The sequence below is a fragment of the Sminthopsis crassicaudata genome, chromosome 6 (assembly GCF_048593235.1).
Source record: "Sminthopsis crassicaudata isolate SCR6 chromosome 6, ASM4859323v1, whole genome shotgun sequence".
NCBI classification, from domain to species: Eukaryota; Metazoa; Chordata; class Mammalia; order Dasyuromorphia; family Dasyuridae; genus Sminthopsis; species Sminthopsis crassicaudata.
This window is the reverse complement of record NC_133622.1, coordinates 234,696,638-234,716,637: the sequence shown is the minus strand read 5'-3', so window position 1 is coordinate 234,716,637 and position 20,000 is coordinate 234,696,638.

Here is a 20,000-nt window from a genome sequence, read left to right as displayed (position 1 = left end):
ACAGAATGTGAGAACTGGCTTTGTGAGGGTGGCTGAGAACTCAGAGAGTGAGAGCCAGGAGGGGGCTTAGAACCTGGAATGTGAGAGCCGGGAGGGGCCTTAGAACATAGAATGTGAGAGCTTGGGAGGGGGCTTAGAACCTGGAATGTGAGAGCGGGAGGGGCCTTAGAACATAGAATGTGAGAGCTTGGGAGGGGGCTTAGAACCTGGAATGTGAGAGCTGGGAGGGGGCTTAGAACATAGAATGTGAGAGCTTGGGAGGGGGCTTAGAACCTGGAATGTGAGAGCTGGGAGGGGGCTTAGAACATAGAATGTGAGAGGCGGGAGGAGGCTTAGAACACAGAACGTGAGAGCCATTAGGAATCGCACATGAGAGCTGAACAGCTGGATTTTACAACTGGAAGGGACCTTAGAATACAGAATATTGAAATCTGGGAGACCTTAGAACATGAAACATTGTCTATTATATTTGAAAGGGACCTTAGAATATGGAACAAATAATGTCAGACCAAGAAGGAATCTGGGAGCCAGAAGGCTGGAGCTGGAAGGGATTTTAGAACCTAAAAGGGCATTAATTAGAATCTCTCCTTCAACCAACCAATTGACTAATATTTATTAAGCACCTACAGGTTTAAGTCCCGCAGTAATGACAAAAATGAAAGTCCCCCTTTAGTCTCCAAGCGCTAGAACATGGAGCAGAACATCAGAACTGAAAGAGACCTTGGAGAAAGTCATTGTAGAACTTGAGAGAGTGTTGCATCCCAGAGCAGACGGTCAGATCCGGGAGGGATCTCTGGGCCCATCAGGGCTTTGAGGGAGACCTGCCACTGGCGGCCTGTGTTAGCTGGAGACAAGCTTCCATTTTTTCCAGCAAGTAGCACCATTTGTACAAGTCACAGAGAGGAGAAAAATCAATGATGCTCTAAAGCAGACACAATAAAGCTACCCTGAGGAAGCAGCCTGGAAACAGGCTGTGTCTGGGACACAGGGGGGCAGTCCTCACTGGGCAGGACCCGGGACGGCGTACCTTGTCCTGCTGAATGACCAGGGCGTACCGGCACGGCTGGGGCCAGCGACTCTGCTTTGTTCCTGTGGCTTCAGATCCTCAACCAGGATGAGTAACAAATCCCTTGTGCTAGTCTTGCTCTTTACATATTTCAAAGGTGTTTCATGTGCTATCAGTCTGCTTCCTTCACAACCCTGTCGGCCGGGTGAAATTTCCATTATACAGATTAGGAAACTGAGGCTGAGAGAAAATCAGATCATAAAGATGATCAAGTCTTCTAAGTGGGACAATGCATCAAGTTCTGGGCCCAGAGATGGGGAGACCTAAATCCGAATGCAAACTCAGGCACTTACTAGCTGTGTGACCTTGTGCAAGTCAATTAACCCCATGTCTGCCTCAGTTTCCTCATCTGTAAAATGGAAATCACAATAGCACCTCAGGGTTATTGTGAGGATCATGTTAAATGATAATTGCAAAAAATTTGGCAACGTTTGGCCAATATTGTTGTTATTATTTTTATTAATTACATTAATGTTATCATTACTGATGAAGCAACTGAAATCCAGAGAGAGAAGGTGATTTGTCCAGAATCACATGGCAAGAGACCGAACTAAAAACCAGGGGTCTGGTCTCTTAACCTAGTATCCTTTCCTTCCCTTGCACCTTGTTTCTAGAGCTCTGACATTTCATGTTCTGAGTTCTAGGGTCCATTCCAGCTCTATCATTCTGTGTTCTAAGATTCTTTCTAGCGCTATCACTCTGTGTTCTGTGTTCTAAAGTCCCTTCCAGCTCTGACATCCCGTGTTCTGAGTTCTAAGGTCCATTTAAGTTCTGACATTTCATGTTCCATGTTCTAAGGTCCATTCCAGCTCTATCACTCTGTGTTCTGTGTTCTAAGTTTCTTTCCACTTTTGAGTTTTTATTGACTTTCAGACCGTAGCATGGCATTCACTACTCATTTTATTATAGGGCAATCAGAAAGATTCATCATACTTTGTCTTGGCAGGTAGACTCCCATGTGTTTTATATTGTCTGCAGTCATTTTAAATGGAATTTGTCTCTTCCTAGTGGATTTTGTTGGTAATATATTGGAATGCTGATGATTTTTGTGAATTTATTTCACATCCTGCAACTTTGCTAAAGTTGTTAACTATTTCAACTAGTTTTTAATTGACTCTCTAGTGTTTTCTAAGCTTATCATCACATCATCTTCAAAGAGTGATTGTTTTGTTCCTCGTTGCCTATTCCTATTCCTTCCATTTTTTTCTTCTCCTGCTGCTATGGCTAGCGTTTTAGTATGATATTGAATAATAGCGGTGATAATGGGCATCCTTGCTTCATGCCTGACCTTATTGGGAAAGCTTCGTGTTTATCCTCTTTATAGAAATTTCTTGTTCTTGGTTGGAATTCCTCTTCAGTTCACAGCAAAATTAATATAATGCAAACCCCAGAATTTGATTTTGGAGGCAACATCTTTGGGACACTGATGCTGACCTCCCCAGCCCCTCAAACTTTACTAATATACCATCACCACTTATATGACACCATTAACTTCTCATCGGAAGTTCACATCTTTTATTTCATCCAGTGCCTATAGTATCCTCTTGTATCAGCCAGGAAGGGAGTTTGTGTTCATTCCCATTTCACAGATGGGGCAAAGCGAGGTACCGAGAGGCTACAGGACTTCCCTAGAGTGACAAAACTAGTTTGTGGCAGGACTTGAAACAGACCTAGATTTTCCTGATTCTCAGTCCTGTGTATGTGGTGTCACAGGGTCTAGATTTTTTGGCTTGTGTGTCATAGATTTTGTTGGCAGCAGCAGGGGGAAGCCTAAGGGCTCCTGCTCAGAATCAAATTTTTAAAAGTAGAAAATAAAATATGCAGGATTATAAAGGAAGCCAATTTATATTGAAATACAGATATTAAAAAGTATTTTAAGAAAAGTTCACTGACCCAGAGTTCCTGTTACTAGAAAAATCCTAGAGTTTGCTGGGACAGTGCTGGAAACAATAGACTCTTTTATTTGGCGATTTTACGGGAAGGCCCTATGACTTTACTGTAGATACTTGGGGAGCACAAAGGAGGAGATCATAGTAAAAATTATAATAGTTAAAATTCATATAGTGCTTTTAAAATGACAAAGTGCTATATATGAATTTATCTCATTTGATCTTCACAATAACCCTGAGATGTGGGTGCTGTTATTATCTCAGTTTTACAGATGAGTAAACTGAGGCAGACAGATTACATGGCCAGCCCAAGCTCACATATTTAGCAAGTGCCTGAGGTAGAATTTGAACTCAGATCTTCCTGAATTTTAAGTCCAGAATTCTATCCACTATATCATCGACATATCCAAACAGGCGTTTCGGAGGTGCCCTAATCCCTTCAAACAAAGAAGAATTCACGAAGATGAATCTTTCTGACTGCCCTATAATAAAATGAGTAGTAAATGCCATGCTATGGTCTGGAAGTCAATAAAAACTCAAAAGTGGAAAGAAACCTTGGAACACAGAACCCAGTGATAGAGCTGGAAGGGACCTTGGAACACAGAACCCAGTGATAGAGCTGGAAGGGACCTTGGAACACAGAACCCAGTGATAGAGCTGGAATGGACCTTGGAACACAGAACATGGGGTGTCGGAGCTGGAATGGACCTTGGAACCCAGAACCCAGTGATAGAGCTGGAATGGACCTTGGAACACAGAACATGGGGTGTCGGAGCTGGAATGGACCTTGGAACCCAGAACCCAGTGATAGAGCTGGAATGGACCTTGGAACACAGAACCCAGTGATAGAGCTGGAAGGGACCTTGGAACACAGAACCCAGTGATAGAGCTGGAAGGGACCTTGGAACACAGAACATGGGGTGTCGGAGCTGGAAGGGACCTTCAAACACAACACAGAGTGTTAGCGCTAGAAAGGATCTTAGGACATAGAGGGGAAACTGAGGCTGCTGACTTCTAGGCAGCTTTCCCCACTTCCTGCTGCTTCCTGATGAGCCCTAGTCCTTCCCCCTCCTTGGGCTGCCTCTGCCAATGCTGAAGTCAGGGAGAATATTCTGCAAGCTCGCAGGAAGCGGGGAGGCTTCCAAGCTGCTGCTTTCTTCTGCTTCCTGGCACCTAAGGGTCACTGACCCCGAGAGGGGAAGCCGGGGGGAGAGCCTCATTTCCAAGCTGAGAAAGGACCCAGAATAAATACTGTAATGGCTCGCAGGGCGCAGCCTCCCGGGCCCCGAGCTTGCAGAGCACCAGGCGGACCATCTAGTTTGAACCTCAGAACAAACTCGTGAGCTGGTGCTCCCATTATCTCCATTTAATAGAGGAGGAAAGTGAGGTTAAGGGTACCAGGCTAGACAGCTTCAGTGACAAAGTCTGAATCCTCATCTTTGCTCTCATTATGTCCCTGCTCTGCCCGAATCACATCTCCAGGCCTTTTTCTGGAAAGAGCCCTCTGGGTAGTGTCTGTGGCCCAGGGGACGGCCGCCTGACTCAGCCCTGCTGGGGGTGGGGGTGGGCACTGCTTGGAGGCTTCTGGTTACCTTATGTCTCACTGGGCCCTCTCCCCCCTCTCCCCAGACAGGCAGGGAGACAGACCAAGAGAGACATTGTGGGCCATCCAGGGACGACTCAATGGCCTCATTGTTCCCTCCTCATTCTCACAGCCCGGTGGGGTGGCATTGGCCAGGCTGGGGCGGCGGCTGTCCATAGGCCTCGGCTGCCCGTGTCCTGGGAGGACTGCCCGCCACGCACTGGGAAGGACAGAGGTCGGGCTAGTCAGCTTTCCCAGAGAGCCAGGCAGCCGGGCCGGGTCAGGAGAGCTCTCCAGCCCCTCCCAGGGGGCTTACTGTGTCCTGCGGAACTAGGGTTCTGGTTCTGGGTTCTGGGATACCAAGGGACAGCCGGCCCTGACTTCTATTGCTTGATTCCCTCTGCATCACTCATTAACTCGATTCTGGGTCAATGTAGACTGAGACCCTTTCATATCATATGCTCAGTCCATCAACAAACACTTCTTAAACACCTGCTGTATACCAGGCATTGTGCTCTCAATCAGCTAACTTTCTACCTCAGTGAATTGTGACCCTATCAGTCCAGCTCTTCAGTATGACTCAGAGAAACAGACACTTATTAAGCACCTGCTGTATACTAGGCATTGCACCCTCATTTGGTTTACTTTCTACCTCAGTGAATTGTGGCCATATCAGTCTAGCTTCTTGCAGCTTGATTCAGGGAAACAGAAACAGGACTGACTTGGTGCTGGGAAGAGGGAAGGAAATAAGCATTTATGAAGTGCCTAATGTGTGCCAACTATTTATACATAGAATCTTATTATCTCGTATTATTATAGGATAATGTTATCCCCTGTGAGGTCAGAGCTATTATTATTATTCACATTTTATAGTAGAGAAAATTGAGTCAAATGGACCCTTGCTCAGGGTCACACAGCTAATATTTACCTGAGGTAGGATTTGAATTCAGGGCTTCCTGAATCCAGGCACTGCTTAGCTGTCACTGGTATAATAGGAGTGATGAACCTGGAATCACAGAACCTGAATTAAATTGTGGCTGTGATTCTTCTTCCTTGTGTAGTTTGGGCACATCACTTCCTTTCTTGGGGGCTCAGTTTCCTTCTCTGGGAAATGAGGTGTTTAGGACCTTCCCGGCATGAAGTCCTTTGGTCTTTCAGCGATTGAAGGCAGCCTGGGAAGATGCTCTGAGCTCAGAGCTCCTCCGAGTGCTCCCGAACCGCAGATCATTGTTCCAGGTGGAAAACTGAGGTCCAGGAGACAGTGACAGGGGTCCGAACACCCATTATTGTCCTCTGGTAATTGATCTTAGGGATGAGGTCGGGAGAAAAGGGGGGATATGGGCAGAAAATGGGAGAGTGAGAGGAAGAGGCTTAATTAGGCTTTAGAGTTTTAATGACTGGCCAAAGAAAGTGTGGGTCCTAGAGATAATGACTTGGATGAAAGTCACCAAAATAATGGTAAACAGTCAAGCATCAATTAAGCACCTACTGCATACAGGGCACTGTGTTAATCACTGGAGATACAAAGAAAGAAAAAATGCTGTGCTCTGTCCTTGCGAAGCTCATCTTCATCATCAGGAGATGAGAAGTATATGCTGTATAATATATATTCAAATATAAATTTTATATAATATATGTTATATTATAATAATATATAATATATTATATATATGATATAAATTACCATATAATATACCCTAGCTTCTTAAATTGTGGGTCATGACTCCATATGGGGTTTCATAATTGAATGTGGGGATCATGAAATTATGATTATTATCAGTAAATTTGTGATTTGTATATATATATTTTACATACCAATATACCTGGAGTCATATAAAAATTTCTCAGGTGAAAAAAGTTTATGAATGGAAAAACTTTAAGAAGCCCTGATAGATACAATATAAAACACTGTGAATGAATATATATGTGTGTGTATGTGTGTATATATATGATAGATATATTTTAGAACATATAGAATATGAAATACTCGATATATGATACACACAATATAAAATAACTGATATATATAGACAATGTAAAACACTATATATAACACACTATATTCTATAACATATACAATATGAAATACACCCAATGTAACATAGCGTGGACGTGACACACACAGTGTAAACGGTATATCCGTACAACGCAGGGTTCTCTGTTTCGGCCACATACCCCGAGTGTGAGGGAGTTGATCTCGGAGGAAAGGTGCTAGCCAGGGAAAACTTGGGTAATGTCTCTTGTGACCATAGTAAATAGTAAAACAGAGACTTCCAATTCAGTCTTTTTTCTTTCTCATATTTGAGGATGTTTCGCAAAAGGGACGCGCGTCGGTGATTTAGAGGGCAGGCCCGATTTCTTTTTTTCCTTTGAGACTAGGTTTCCCTGTCGTACCCGGGCTGAAAGCACAGTCACCCCAGGTCTGCTCCAAGCACGGAAGCTTTATTTAACCTGTTCTTCTTTCTGATCTGGGCAGATTCAGCCTTTCTGGAGGCAGCCCAGAGAACCTTTAGTTCTAGGGGTTCACCACGCTGGCAGATAGCCGATGGATGTAGGCCGTGCTGGGGCTCAGAAACTGAAAAGGTCTGCTGGCCTGAGCTCCCGGACAGCAGGGACCCCCGGTGTATTTGCCATTGTGTGCCCCAGTTAGAAAATAATCATCTTCAGAGCTGGCATGGTTTCATCCTCCGAAATTGTATTCCCAGCCCTTAATACATGGCGGGTGATTGATAGATGCTTGCTGATTGATAACACACGAGGAGCCAAAGTCTCAGGACTTGGCCACATTTTAAGGGGGAGAGAAAGGTCCACCGGTGATCCTCAGACCCCAGATCCCATCTGAGTCTCACTGTCTCTTGTCCCTCCCTCCTTAGCTTGTCCGTGATGCTTTGCTCGGATCTAAGGATAATGGAGAGGAGACAGGGCCATGGGGACTGGGAATGAGCCTGATTACAACGCAGAATGTCAGAGAGGAGGGACCGGAGGTCGCAGCTTACTTCCTTCATTCCCCAGAAAGGAAAGGGCTTGTTTGTGTTCTGTAGCTAACCGGGACAGTCAGGGCTTGGGATGGATGGCCTTTGAGATCCCTTCCAGCTGTAAGTCTCTGCTCCCCTGTTCAGAGGGAGTGCAAGGCCCAGGCCTCCTGACTAAGGCACTGTCTGTCCCGGGAGCTGAGTCAGGGACCTGAGTCATCTGTTGATTGGATCGGAGTGTCTCTGCCCACTGCTGGCTTCAGGCTCTGCTAGCCCCGGGCCCCCACCCTTCCAGCCTGACCTAGGTGCCCAGTCTCTCTATAGCTCATTAATTAATCCTGGCTTCGGGCCTGAGGGGACCTGGCATTGGATGTGGTGCCCGGGGGGAGCTCAGGGAGGGAGGAGCTGTCTCTGTCCTTCCTTGCTCTAGTCTAGAGTCTGCTTAAAAGAGAAAAAGGAAAAAAGAGAAAAATGGAAGAAAGAGAATTCATAAGAAGCTAATTCCCCTTTAAAAATGAGACACCGGTTATTGCTTCTCCCCCGCTGCTCCCTCAGCCGGCTCACAACTAAAGGTGTGCTGGAAGCCTGGTGGGACCACAGGAAGCCGAGCCCTGGCCAGGGAGACCACTCATTTACAGTCAGGGGGGTGACACACCTCTCTCTCCAAGTGCCCCTCCAGGAGGCGCCAGGCTCCCCCATCCTTCATCCCTACCAAGGATTTCCGGGAGCATCCATTGGAGAGAACAGCAGTAGTCGCAAATGGCCACCAGACAATGACGGCGACTTTCTCAGAACCCAATGTACCATCTTTGTACAAAGGAAGAGGACAAAGACACAGTAAAAGGATGCTGGCCCCAGGGGTGTTCAGTGGGGGCTTCTCGTGCTCTGAGATCAGCACTCTCTGGGCCTAGCAGGGACCCTACTAGTTGGTGAATCAGGCTCTGGTAGTCCTGGTGATGGGTAACATTCTGCAGTTACTCCAAAGAATCAAAGAAACAGAACTGGGCAAGGGTAGCTAGGTGGTGCAGTGGAGAGAGCACCGGACCTGAAGTCAGGAGGACTTGAGTTCAAATCTGACCTCAGACACTTAACGCTTCCTGGCTGTGTGACTCTGGGCAAGTCACTGAACCCCAAATGCCTTAGCAAAAAAAAAAAAAAGAAAGAGAGAAAGAAAGAAAGAGAGAAAGAAAGAAAGAGAGAAAGAAAGAAAGAGAGAAAGAAAGAAAGAAAGAAAGAAAGAAAGAAAGAAAGAAAGAAAGAAAGAAAGAAAGAAAGAAAGAAAGAAAGAAAGAAAGAAAGAAAGAAAGAAAGAAAGAAGAAAGAAAGAAGAAAGAAAGGAAGGAAGGAAGGAAGGAAGGAAGGAAGGAAGGAAGGAAGGAAGGAAGGAAGGAAGGAAGGAAGGAAGGAAGGAAGGAAGGAAGGAAGGAAGGAAGGAAGGAAGGAAGGAAGGAAGGAAGGAAGGAAGAAGGAAGGAAGGAAGAAGGAAGGAAGGAAGGAAGAGAGAGAGAAAGAGAGAGAGAGAGGAAGAAAGAGAGAAAGAAAGAAAAAGAAATAGATTAGGCAGAGCCAGCTGGGTTGCTCAGAGCACCAGCCTTGAAATTAGGGGGACTTGAGTTCAAATCTGTTCTCGGACACTTAACACTTTCCTAGCTGTGTGATCCTCGGTTGACCCTACTCAAAACTGGTATTGGCCAGCTTGATGCAGGAAAGGGGAGCTGATGAAGTTTCTTTGTGTTCTGCTACCAGAAGAATGTGCTTGGGAACAAATTAGAAAGAGTAATATTTCACCCACTAGTAAAACTATGCAGTGAGTGCTGATGTCTAAAGTAGGCTAACAATAATGATAATCGGTTATGTTTGTGTAGAGTTTTACAGTTAGCAAAGCACTTTATAGATAGATATTATCTCTCTGGATCTCCCCAACAACTCTGGGAGGTGGGTGCTATTATTAACCCCATTTTACTGATGAGGAAACCGAGACTAGGAGAAGGTAGTGAAACATCTAAAAATAACTCAATATAACTTCTCCTCTCTGTGCAAACGTATTTTAAATAGAAATAATTATAAGTGGATATCATAATTTGAAGTTTGAAATAATTGTTTTTCATTTTATTCCATTTTCTTTGCCTTATGGGTAAAAAACCTCACAGTGGTCCTTCGAGGTATGTTAAGGGATTCCCCAGAGTTATGTAACAAATAAGTATTTGCAGCAGGATTTGAACTTGGGGCTGTTTGACAGTGAATCTAGTGTACTATCCGTGGCTCTACCTAGCTGTCTAATCATCGCCATTCAGGGAGTGGACCGAAGCCGTGAGCACTTTCATTATGTCGAGTGCAATGATAATTTGGGAATCCCCTCCAATTGTGGCACTGATAAGCCATTCATGCTGCCCATTGCGGGGCCAGAACTAAATCCGTGTGTTCCTTCCTAAGCAGAACTAAGGATTACTTTCAAGATAAAGGGGAACTCATACCAAAAACCTTATTAATAACAGTTATTTAACATTTCTTTCAGGTTTCCAAGATGCTTTATGTGGGTCATATCATTTAAGCTTCACAACAACCCTTGGTGGGAGAAAAGTGTCGTTATTACTTCCATTTTACAGCTGAGTAAACTGAGGCAAGGATTAAATTACGCAGCCAGGAAGTGTCTTCCTGACTCCGGGTTCAGCGCTCTATCCACTATTTGACTCATTAATCATCTGATCTGCTGAAATGACATCCAGTTATAGGACTTCAGAAAAGAAAAAAACTGCATTAAATAGCTCCATTTTGTGGAATCTTTCTCCAATTATGTTAAAATGAACTTGATAATGTCAGTTTCTTAATGTATATGAAAGATAGAAATGAGGGCTTCGTGCTTGAATATCGAACCAATGGACAAAAGCGATCATTAGAAATACTTGCTCCCCTCTAGGCAAGACATTTGGGGCTTAAAACTATTAAAGACTAAACGGTGGCTATGGGGGCCGTGGGACTGACATCCTCAAATCAGACATCAGCAGGGAGATCACGCTAAAAACAATCGGTGTTTATGCCAGACCAGGCTTAACACCCACTCTCAGAAATATAAACAAGACCATAAAAGATTCGAAAAGTCTCCTAAATCTTTGTTATTAATGAGACACGAGGCCCATCCCCGTAAGGGAGCAATGGAAAGATGAACACATCCTAAGCTAACCATTAGGAGGAGGATGAATAGTCTCAGAGCATACGATAAACAAGTTCAAAAATCAACAGAAATGCTTTTGGAACAGGTAGGTGTCAGGGGGTGGGACAATAGGAAATACCCCCAGTGGATGGCTGCCCTTCATTTGTCTGAGGTATTGAAAGAGGCTGACTTCCCAAAGGAGCCCATAAAACACCTGAGATCCAAGAGGGAACTCAAAGGTCGTATGGCCTTATGGCCTTAACTATCAATATATTGACAACAAAGCTTTGAGCAAAGGGCTGTAATATGGATTTGTTAAAGGAATGGAGAAATTTTAAATTTTTTTTTCCCCCTGAGGCTGGGGTTAAGTGACTTGCCCAGGGTCACACAGCCAGAAAGTGTTAACTGTCTGAGATCAGATTTGAACTCGGGTCCTCCTGAATTCAAGGCTGGGGCTCCATCCACTGCGCCACCTGGCTGCCCCCCCCTTTTTTTTTTTCATTTTTGCAAGGCAATTGGGATTAAGTGACTTGCCCAGAGTCATACTAGAGCTAGGAAGTGTTAAGTATCTGAGGCAGGACTTGAACTCAGATCCTCCTGACTCCAGTGCCTGTGCTCTAACCACTATGCCATCTAGCTGCCCCAAAGTGGAAGAATTTTGAACAGCAATTTAGGGCCTCTGCCAGAAACTCCAGAAGGATTACCTTAAGAAGTCCAGATGATCAGATTCAAGGAAAGTAAGGAAATGGAAATTGTACAACACATCACTGTAAGCTACAAAACTTTAGCACCTACTTAGTGCTTAAGCAAGGTGAGATTTGGTGGTTAGAATTACCTGACTCTCATAATTTAGCAGGTGACAAATCTCTATGCTATAAAGACAGACCTCAAGAATTCAACGCTGGTTCATCACTACCAACAGAATTCATGTTCCTATTGGTCCAGACAACTTTGATTTCTAAAAATTTATGAATAGGGGATTGAGTGAGCAGCCAGGAGGTTCAAGGAAGACTTATCTTCCCGAGTTTAAATCTGGCCTTAGACACTTTTTAGCTGTGTGATTCTGGGTAAGTTACTTCACTCTGCCTCAATTTCCTCATCTGTAAAATGGACTGGAAGAGGAAATGGCAAAGTGCTCCAGTATCTTTGCCAAGAAAATCCCAAATGAGGTCTTGGAGTGTTGGGCATGATTGAACAATAGTAATTTAATCGAGAACAAGGAATGGATCTGTGATTTCCCTGGTATAGAGAGCTTTAAAGTAAGGAAATTCGTCCTGATGGACGAGAACAATAACAATAATAGACATTTAATAATAATAATAGACATTTATACTACACTTTCCTATTTCAAAGTGCTTCATCATGTTAAAGACATCACTGCAGGATCACTTAATCAGAGATCTGCAGAATAGCAGTGCTCTTAGTGACTTCAGAGCTGTCCAGTCCAACAAAGACCTAACCGGGACTCCTTTTGACAACATCTCCAAGACACGGTCGAAGGCCGCTATTAAGGGGAAACATTTTCTCCTTCTACCTCAGGAGACTGTCAGCTCTACTTTGGAATGTTTCTAATTGTTTTTCTCCAAACTATGTTAAAATCTGTCTCTGAAATTTCTACCCGTTCCTAGTAGTTTTGTCCTCAGAGTTTGGGGCCCGTTGCTTCTTGCAATAATAGTTCCAGCATATATTTTGTAGAGACTTGACTGACACTTTGCCTAAGGTCAGCTTAGTGAGTGGAGGATGAACCTCCTGATGAGAAGGGGCATTTGGCTTCGTCCTGTACAATAGACACGGTTTCTGCGTGGGTACCATTCCCAGGATTTGGTCATAAAAATAAAATTTTAGAGCTTAAAGAAATCTTAGTTAATTTTGTATCATCTTTTTCAATTTGCAGATGGGAAAACTGAAGTTCAGAAGAAGGAGAGAGTACAATGGAAAGGAGACTGACTCCAGGTGCAAAGGAACAAGATTTCTACCTGTGTAATCTCAGATGAATCTCTTTGGGCCTCAGTATCCCCATCTGTAAAAACTTAAAGGTTGGACAAAGTGGCCTCTGAGATCTCTTTCAGTGCTAGATCAGTGATCCTAGGAGATGACTTGGCCAGCGTCGCATGGTGACCAGCTGGAAAATGGGTGGTTAAGGAATTAAATGCATTTCTTCTCAGCCCAAATGTGTACTTCCCACTACAATACATTGCCACTCAATAAACACAGTTCATGTTTATTTTGCACAAAAGGATGGAATCAGGTGTGGTGCTCATAAATGTTTAACAATTGGCTCTCAATCCCTCCCCTCTCCCCTAGTATGTAGAACAAGCTTTAAAATTTCATCTCTTTTATTAAAGTTTTGTCCATTTCTCCTTTCTCCGGTCTATACAACCAATAGCACAATAATTTAAGCCCTAAATTCTAGCATTTGCTTATTTCTAAGATGTAAATGCTTACACTGAAAATTTAACAATCAGCTCTCATGAGCCCCAGTTAGAGCCGCTCCAACACACCCCTGGGTGTAATTCCACTGTAAAGACTCCCATAGCCCTTACTGATTTAAAGCCCTGCTCTCCTCATCAAGCTAAAGGATATTTCAATGGGAAAAAAGAATTAAGAGTCTAGCTCCTTTTATCTGCCTTCAAGGATTCTTGACTTTATAGTCATGGAAGTCTTAAGGTGGCTCCATGAATTGCTTGGGATAGGAAATGTCATTATAATCAATGAATTTCTATTGCCTGTCCTTCACTCTTCCCTCACCACTTCCCATTAGCAGCTTATAAAATATTATGACATTTTATTTTTAGTTCTACTGGAAACCTGATTTACACACTCAGAATTCATCTGGTTGCCTGTCCGTCCATGCATATGTCCACCCACCCCTCCATCAATGCATTCATCCATCCATCTGTCCATCTGTCTATCCATCCATCCATCCATCCATCTGTCATCCATCCATCCATCTTTCCATCCATCCATCCGTTCATCCATCCATCCGTCCATCCATCCATCCATCTGTCCATCCATCCATCTGTCATCCAGCCATCCATCCTTCCATCCATCCATCCATCCACAAGTATTTATTAAGTGTTTACTATGTGCCGGGTATTGCCTTAAGCCCTGGGGAGGCCGAGTTCTCACTCTCAAGCAGCTCACTTCTATCAGCCAATCTTCAGCGTTGGGATGCCTTTGGTCTGATTGGTTCCTGTTTGAAGGCCAGGGAAGAGCCCAGGACTGAGAGTCAGGATTTCTATGTTTGGGAGCTGGTTCTTCTAGTTCCTAGCTGTGTAACTTTAGGCAAATCAAGTTAATTTCTTTAATCCTCAGTTTCCTCATCTGTAAAGAAAGGGAATTACAATGCTTATGTTACCTATCTAGAACCACCGAATTTCAGAGTTCAATGACCATCGTGGCCCCACCAGACCCACAAAGAATCTCTCAGTACAATACCCTCCACCAGTAGTCTTCTAGTCTCTGACTGAGACTTTTATTGTCTCAAAAAGGACCTTTATTGTCTTAAGATCTTCATTACAGAGGAGCCCACTCCCTCTTTTGAGGTGGCCCACTCTCCTTCCAGATACCTCTATTGGGGAATTTTTCCTGCTCTTGAGTCCTGATCCTTCTTTTTTTTCCCAATATAGCTAGAGAAAATCCCTTTTTGTTGTCTGCAGCTTTCTTTATCAGCTTCCGTTCTGAACTTTTGCCCTCCAGATACAACTTTAACAATAATCCGCCATGCTTTTTATCTCTCCCCTGTTATCTCCCCTGCTACCATCATCTGTACTTCTCTTTTAAAATCCAAGTCAGGGGGAGCCTCCATGCATCCGTCTGCTCGGCCAATGACCGTCTTCCCTCCACGCCGTTATTGCTTTCCCTTTGTTTCTTTGGAATCTCATTCTTGAGACGTACCCATCCCTCCTTGTGTGACTCCTCTGAAGAATTTTGCTTTATACGTTTGTTGTAAGAAAAGTGTGTTGTAAACATCAGAGCCCTATTAAGTTATTAATAAATAAGTCAAATAAATCATTACGCCATTAAGCAATAACCACAAGTGAAGGATGTGTGATTTCCAAGAGTGGAGAATTCCTTAGGGTTTCTCTATGAAATCCTAGAGGTGGATGGATTTGGAAGAGCTCAGGTTTCAAGTGGCCATCCAGGTAAATACACCCACTTTACAGATGGAAAAACTGAAGCCCAGAGACTGAGTAATTTTCCCAAGGTCTGTCAGGAAGTAGGTGACAAAGGCGGAGCTTGAACCCAGGTGTCCAACTGCAGAGTTAGTGGCTGAATGTCCCCTGGCTTACTAAAGTTCATACAGCAAGTGCAGCTAGGTGGCGCCAAACTGGATCAAGTTCTGGACCTAGAGTCAGGAAGACATCTCCCTGAATTCAAATTCAGTGTCAGACACTTCCTAGATGAATGACCTTAACCACGGCACTTAACCCTGCCTGGCTCAGTTTCCCCATCTGTAAAATGAGCCGGAAAAGGAAATGGCAAACCTCTCCATGGGGTCATCAAGAATCAGAGAGGATCGAAATAAATTCCTGATTTCAAACTCAGCACTCCATCCTCTACAAATAACCTTTTTTATAGTAGTAATTAATTACATTGATTACAATTGCCAAAATGAATGAGGAGCAGCATGGTATAGTGACTGGTGAGCCGGTGTCTAATGCATCTGACTAGATGATTCTCTCCTAATCATTTAACCACTCAGTGCTCTGTAGCTAAGACTATTAGCTGCATAGCAGGTGTTCATTCATAAGGAAATGTTCTCATGAGAAGCTCCTTATCCTGATGAAATAATAGGTTTGGTTAAAAGAAAAATAACATGAACAATAACCTATTTTAGCCTCAATTTTTTAGTCTGTGAAATGGGACTAATCATGCTCATCCTGTCTACCTCATAGGGTCATTGGGAGCTAACCACTAGGTGGCCCATTAAGTTCTCTGGTCTATCATATTAATTTTCCATGAGAGATTTCTCTCTAGCCTTCATCAGTGGAAGCCACTTAATCTCCCTCCCTCCGTGTCAGCTGGGACGTTCTCCCTACATATTATGGGAAGGAAAATTGAGGCTCGGAGAAATCGGAAATAGTTTTTGGCAGAACTAGAAGTCAAGGGAAAGTCTATTTCCTCAGATTGAAAATGAAAGGGCTAGATCAATAATCAATTAACACAAATTATTAAGCACCTCTTGCTTACCAGGCTCTGTATTAGATCCTGGGCATAAAAACTCCAAAATGAATCTTAGATTAGGTGAAAGAGTCTAGCTGAGGGCGTGTGCATCTATAAGTATAGAAAAAAAAGACAGGAAAAAAAAGATAATTTTGAGGGTGGGAATCAAGAAAATGTTCGTTTCAAAGGGCAAGCCGAGCTCTGGAGGAAACTTTTTGGCGTCTGTTGCCAAATGGGTACAGTTTTTAAAAAACGTTTTTATCATTCACTTATTGATTAAACAAACATCTATTAAGTATACATCATTGCAAAGCTCTGTAACAGGCGCTGGGAAGAGGACCTTTGGTCAGGGTCATGTTCACTGTCCAGAGAGCTCCTTTGCCTCTGACCAAATCTTGTTTGTCCTTAGAAATTGCAACCACTTTCCTTAGAATGAGAGACTTAAGGGAGGGAGGACCTAAGGGTCCAAATAGGAAAGCCGGGGGAAAGAAAATGCTGGGCCACTAATGTTTTCCCGGTCCACGGCAGCTCCTGCCCTTTCACCAGATGAGAACAGGAAAGCCAAGAATTCCTGAGAGGAAGGGGCTGGATGTTTGGCAACATCGATGCAAACTCAGGTGCCTTTAATAGTCAAATAGGCCTTTGTAATTTGGGGGCTGTAAGGGAAAGTAGAATAGAGAATATCAGAACCAAAAGAGCTAACTTAGAACATCGAGTATCAGAATAGGCAGGGCCTTTAGAACAGAGAACATGCCAGAGCTGAGAGGGACTTTGGGACATAGAATGGATGTAGAGATTTTGGAACACAGGATGTTGGAACTGGGGGGACTTGAGGACAGCAGAACTGGCGGGATCTTAGAGTACAGAATGCTAAAACTAAGACCCTAGAACTTAGGACAGAGCCCATCAGGGACTCTGGAACATAGATCCGATGTCAGAACCAGGAGGTATCTTAGTACACGGAATGTCAGGTACAAAAAATACATAGAAAATCAGAGTTGGAGGGTCCTTAGGACAAGACCATAGAAGTTTGGGCACTTTTAGGGTCAGCTCATCCAGCAAATATGGGAGGAAACTGAGGCTCAGAGAAGGTCAAGACCCTTAATCAGATACTGGAACCTGTGGGTACCAAAGGCAGGACTTCAAGCCGGATCTCCAGGCCTCTGATAGAATGCTTTATAGAACCAGTTAAAATATGATTTCTTTTTGTATCTTTTTTTCTCCTTCGGTCTCCTGAGACTGAAGTTTGGGGAAGCCTGGGAGCCATTGTTTTATTGTGAAAACCCTCAGAGAATGAGTCAGGAGGTGGCAGATGAAATCAAAGCCTGAGCCTTCAGTCTCCCAGAGCTAAATACGCTAATGAGGTGGGTGGCTTAGACAGCCAGTGCTATGGAGATACTAAAAATCAGTCTTCAAGGACCCCAAACCTAATAATTGTCCTCTGCTGCCTGGAGCTGATGCATGAAGGGAGGAGAAAGAGGGAGGGAGAGAATACCTTCTGCTTCCCTTTCCAAGCTGCTCTCAGAGGGTCAGTAGGGGCTGAGATGGCGTTCTGGATCTGGAGGCACAGAGACCCGGGTTCAAATGCTGCCTCCGACCCTCATAACTGCATTCTGCTGAATGTTTTCTTTTTTTAATTGTTTTATATTTTTTTCTGGTTTTATGTGAACATTCTTTTTTTTTTTTTTTTTTTAAATACACATTTCATTATGAATCATGTTGGGAGAGAAAAATCAGAAAACCACAAAAGGAAAAAAAAAACAAAAACAACCAGTTCTAAGCTGAATGTTTTCTGTCTCAATTTCTTCAACATTAAAATGGAGCTAATAATGCTCGCACTAAACACCTGCCTAAACTGCCCTAAACACCATTTTTCTAAGGGTCAAGTGAGCTAGCAAAGATCTGGGCAAAGTTTAGAATATTATACAGATGTGGGTTATTTTCTATTTGCTTTCTCTGGCTGGCATTCCCAGTCCTCCCCACCTGGACCCCATTCTCCCTTCAGGAGGCAGGAAGGACCTGCCGTCCACTCCCAGCTCTGACACTGATAACGAGCCTCAGTCTTCCCAAACATACAACGGCTACAATTACATTCATCTTCCCTCCCTCTCAGGGTCTAGTAAGAGAAACAAGGGGGGCAGAGAAGCTTGGAGGCCTGTAAGTGTTCGAGGAGTGCCAATGATTACTGGGAGCCTCCATCTCAAGCTGGAAAGGGCTTTGGCCCCTCACTTAATCTCATTCTGCAGATGAAGAGCCTGGGTGTGAGGGGTGAAGGGACTTGCTCAGGATCGCTCAATATTCGAAGTCTGCCCCTCTGGTCCCACATCCAGGACTTTTCCCATCCTGCCTTTCACCAACTACTCCCACACTTGTCAAATCCTATTCATCCCTCTTCAAACCAATGATGTTTATTATCAGGCCTTGTTTTTGTTCAGGTTGTTTTTTTCTTTTTCTGCAGACCTCTGACTGACTGGCATAGGAATTTTCCAGTGAGGAAATTCCTTCTATCGATGCCCAGCCTTCCTTCGAAGTAACTCCCAGGCCCGGGAGTGGAGGGTCACAACTCAGTGTGGTCAGGGGGAGGACTCAGCCCCCGAGAATGGCCCCCACCAGACCCCCTTTCTCCTTCCCTTTTGCTTCTCCAAACCCCGCAATAAGACCCAATGAGACACAGTGAATTCGGTTCAGGTGCTCAGTGAGGACTGTGCTCAGTCTGAGTTCCAAGCTCAGCTGTGGCCACGGCCAAACCAACTGGACAACGTTCCCTGAAACTTCCCAAAGCCTTACAGCACGCGACATGACAACACTCGGGACTTGGGTACAAGGGCAGAAGTGAAACGCTCCTCAGGGAGTTTGCTTCCACTCAGAGACAAAAAATAAAAATAAATCATGTGTCAGATAATACAAAACAAGGTGCTGCTAAAAGTGGGGAAGGAGTATCAGGAAATGGTTTATAGAAGAGGTGGCCCCTGAACTGTGCTCCCAAGGAAACAAGGGACCTGGGGGGGAAGTGGGAGGGAAGCCAAATTTAAGGACCTGGCTCAAGTCCCACTTCCTCCATGAGGTCTTCCCAGATCCCTTCAGTCCTCAGCCCTCCCCATCTGGACCGCACCATTGAGCTCCGAATCTCACACAGCCTCACGGGTTTCTTTAACTGTTTTATGGATGCTCACGCTCTCTGTATGGGGGCTCCTTTATGGAAGGAACTGGGTCTTGCGCATCCTTGCAGCCAGCCACCATTCAGAGCTGAAGCACAGTGAGGACATATTGATTGACTGATTCCAGGAAACTGGAAAGAAGGTCCTGGCATCCCTCAGATTAGCTCTGCCAAGTTGTAGTGCTCCAATAGTCATCTTAAAAAAATAAAAAATAAGCTTCTGGATTCTGTTCTATTTACTACTTCCTTAATCCCTTTATTTTGGCTATTTGTGTCTCCTTTCTTTGCCCAAAAGGTAGCGGAATTTGGCAAAACAAAATAGAACAGAAAACCCCACCAAAACAAAACAAAACCAAAAAACAACCCAAACTTCACCACTAACCGATAAGGTCACAGCAGAGACAGAGGCAGACAGAGCTACCGAGGCCGTTACTGATACACACACATGCACACAGATAAAAACGCATTCAGAGACAGAGAAAGGAAAAAGAGAAAGAGGGAGGGAAGGAGGCAGGAAGAAAGAGAGACAGAGACAGACAGAGAAATGAGAGAGACAGAGAGAGAAACACAAGCATATTCTGTTCAATTCAACTCAACAAGTAAGTTTCTTCCATAAACATGAAGTGCCCATGTACAAATCCCTGTAGATACACAAAGAAAACAGAACAAAAATTGGTCTTTACCTTCCAGGAGCTGAGCTAACATACATTCACCTCATTTTATTTTCCAGGGATGTCTGAAAATTCGAGAAGCCCCAAACAGCCCTGGGCAAAAAGGAAGCCCGGATCCTAGCAGCAGATTGCACCAGGCCGGGCTTTCCACAAGAACAACTGGCAGCGGCAGGTAGAGAGTGGGTTCCCGGGCTCCTTGCCCCGTGCTTTCCCGGGGTGGCTGGCATCTCCATGGTGGCGCACCCCCCTTCTGAACCGGGCTGCAACATGTTGACTTTCCCATGCCAGAACAAACAGGCCTTTCCCACTTGGGAATGGCAGCTCTCACTGAGGATTCCAGGGCACA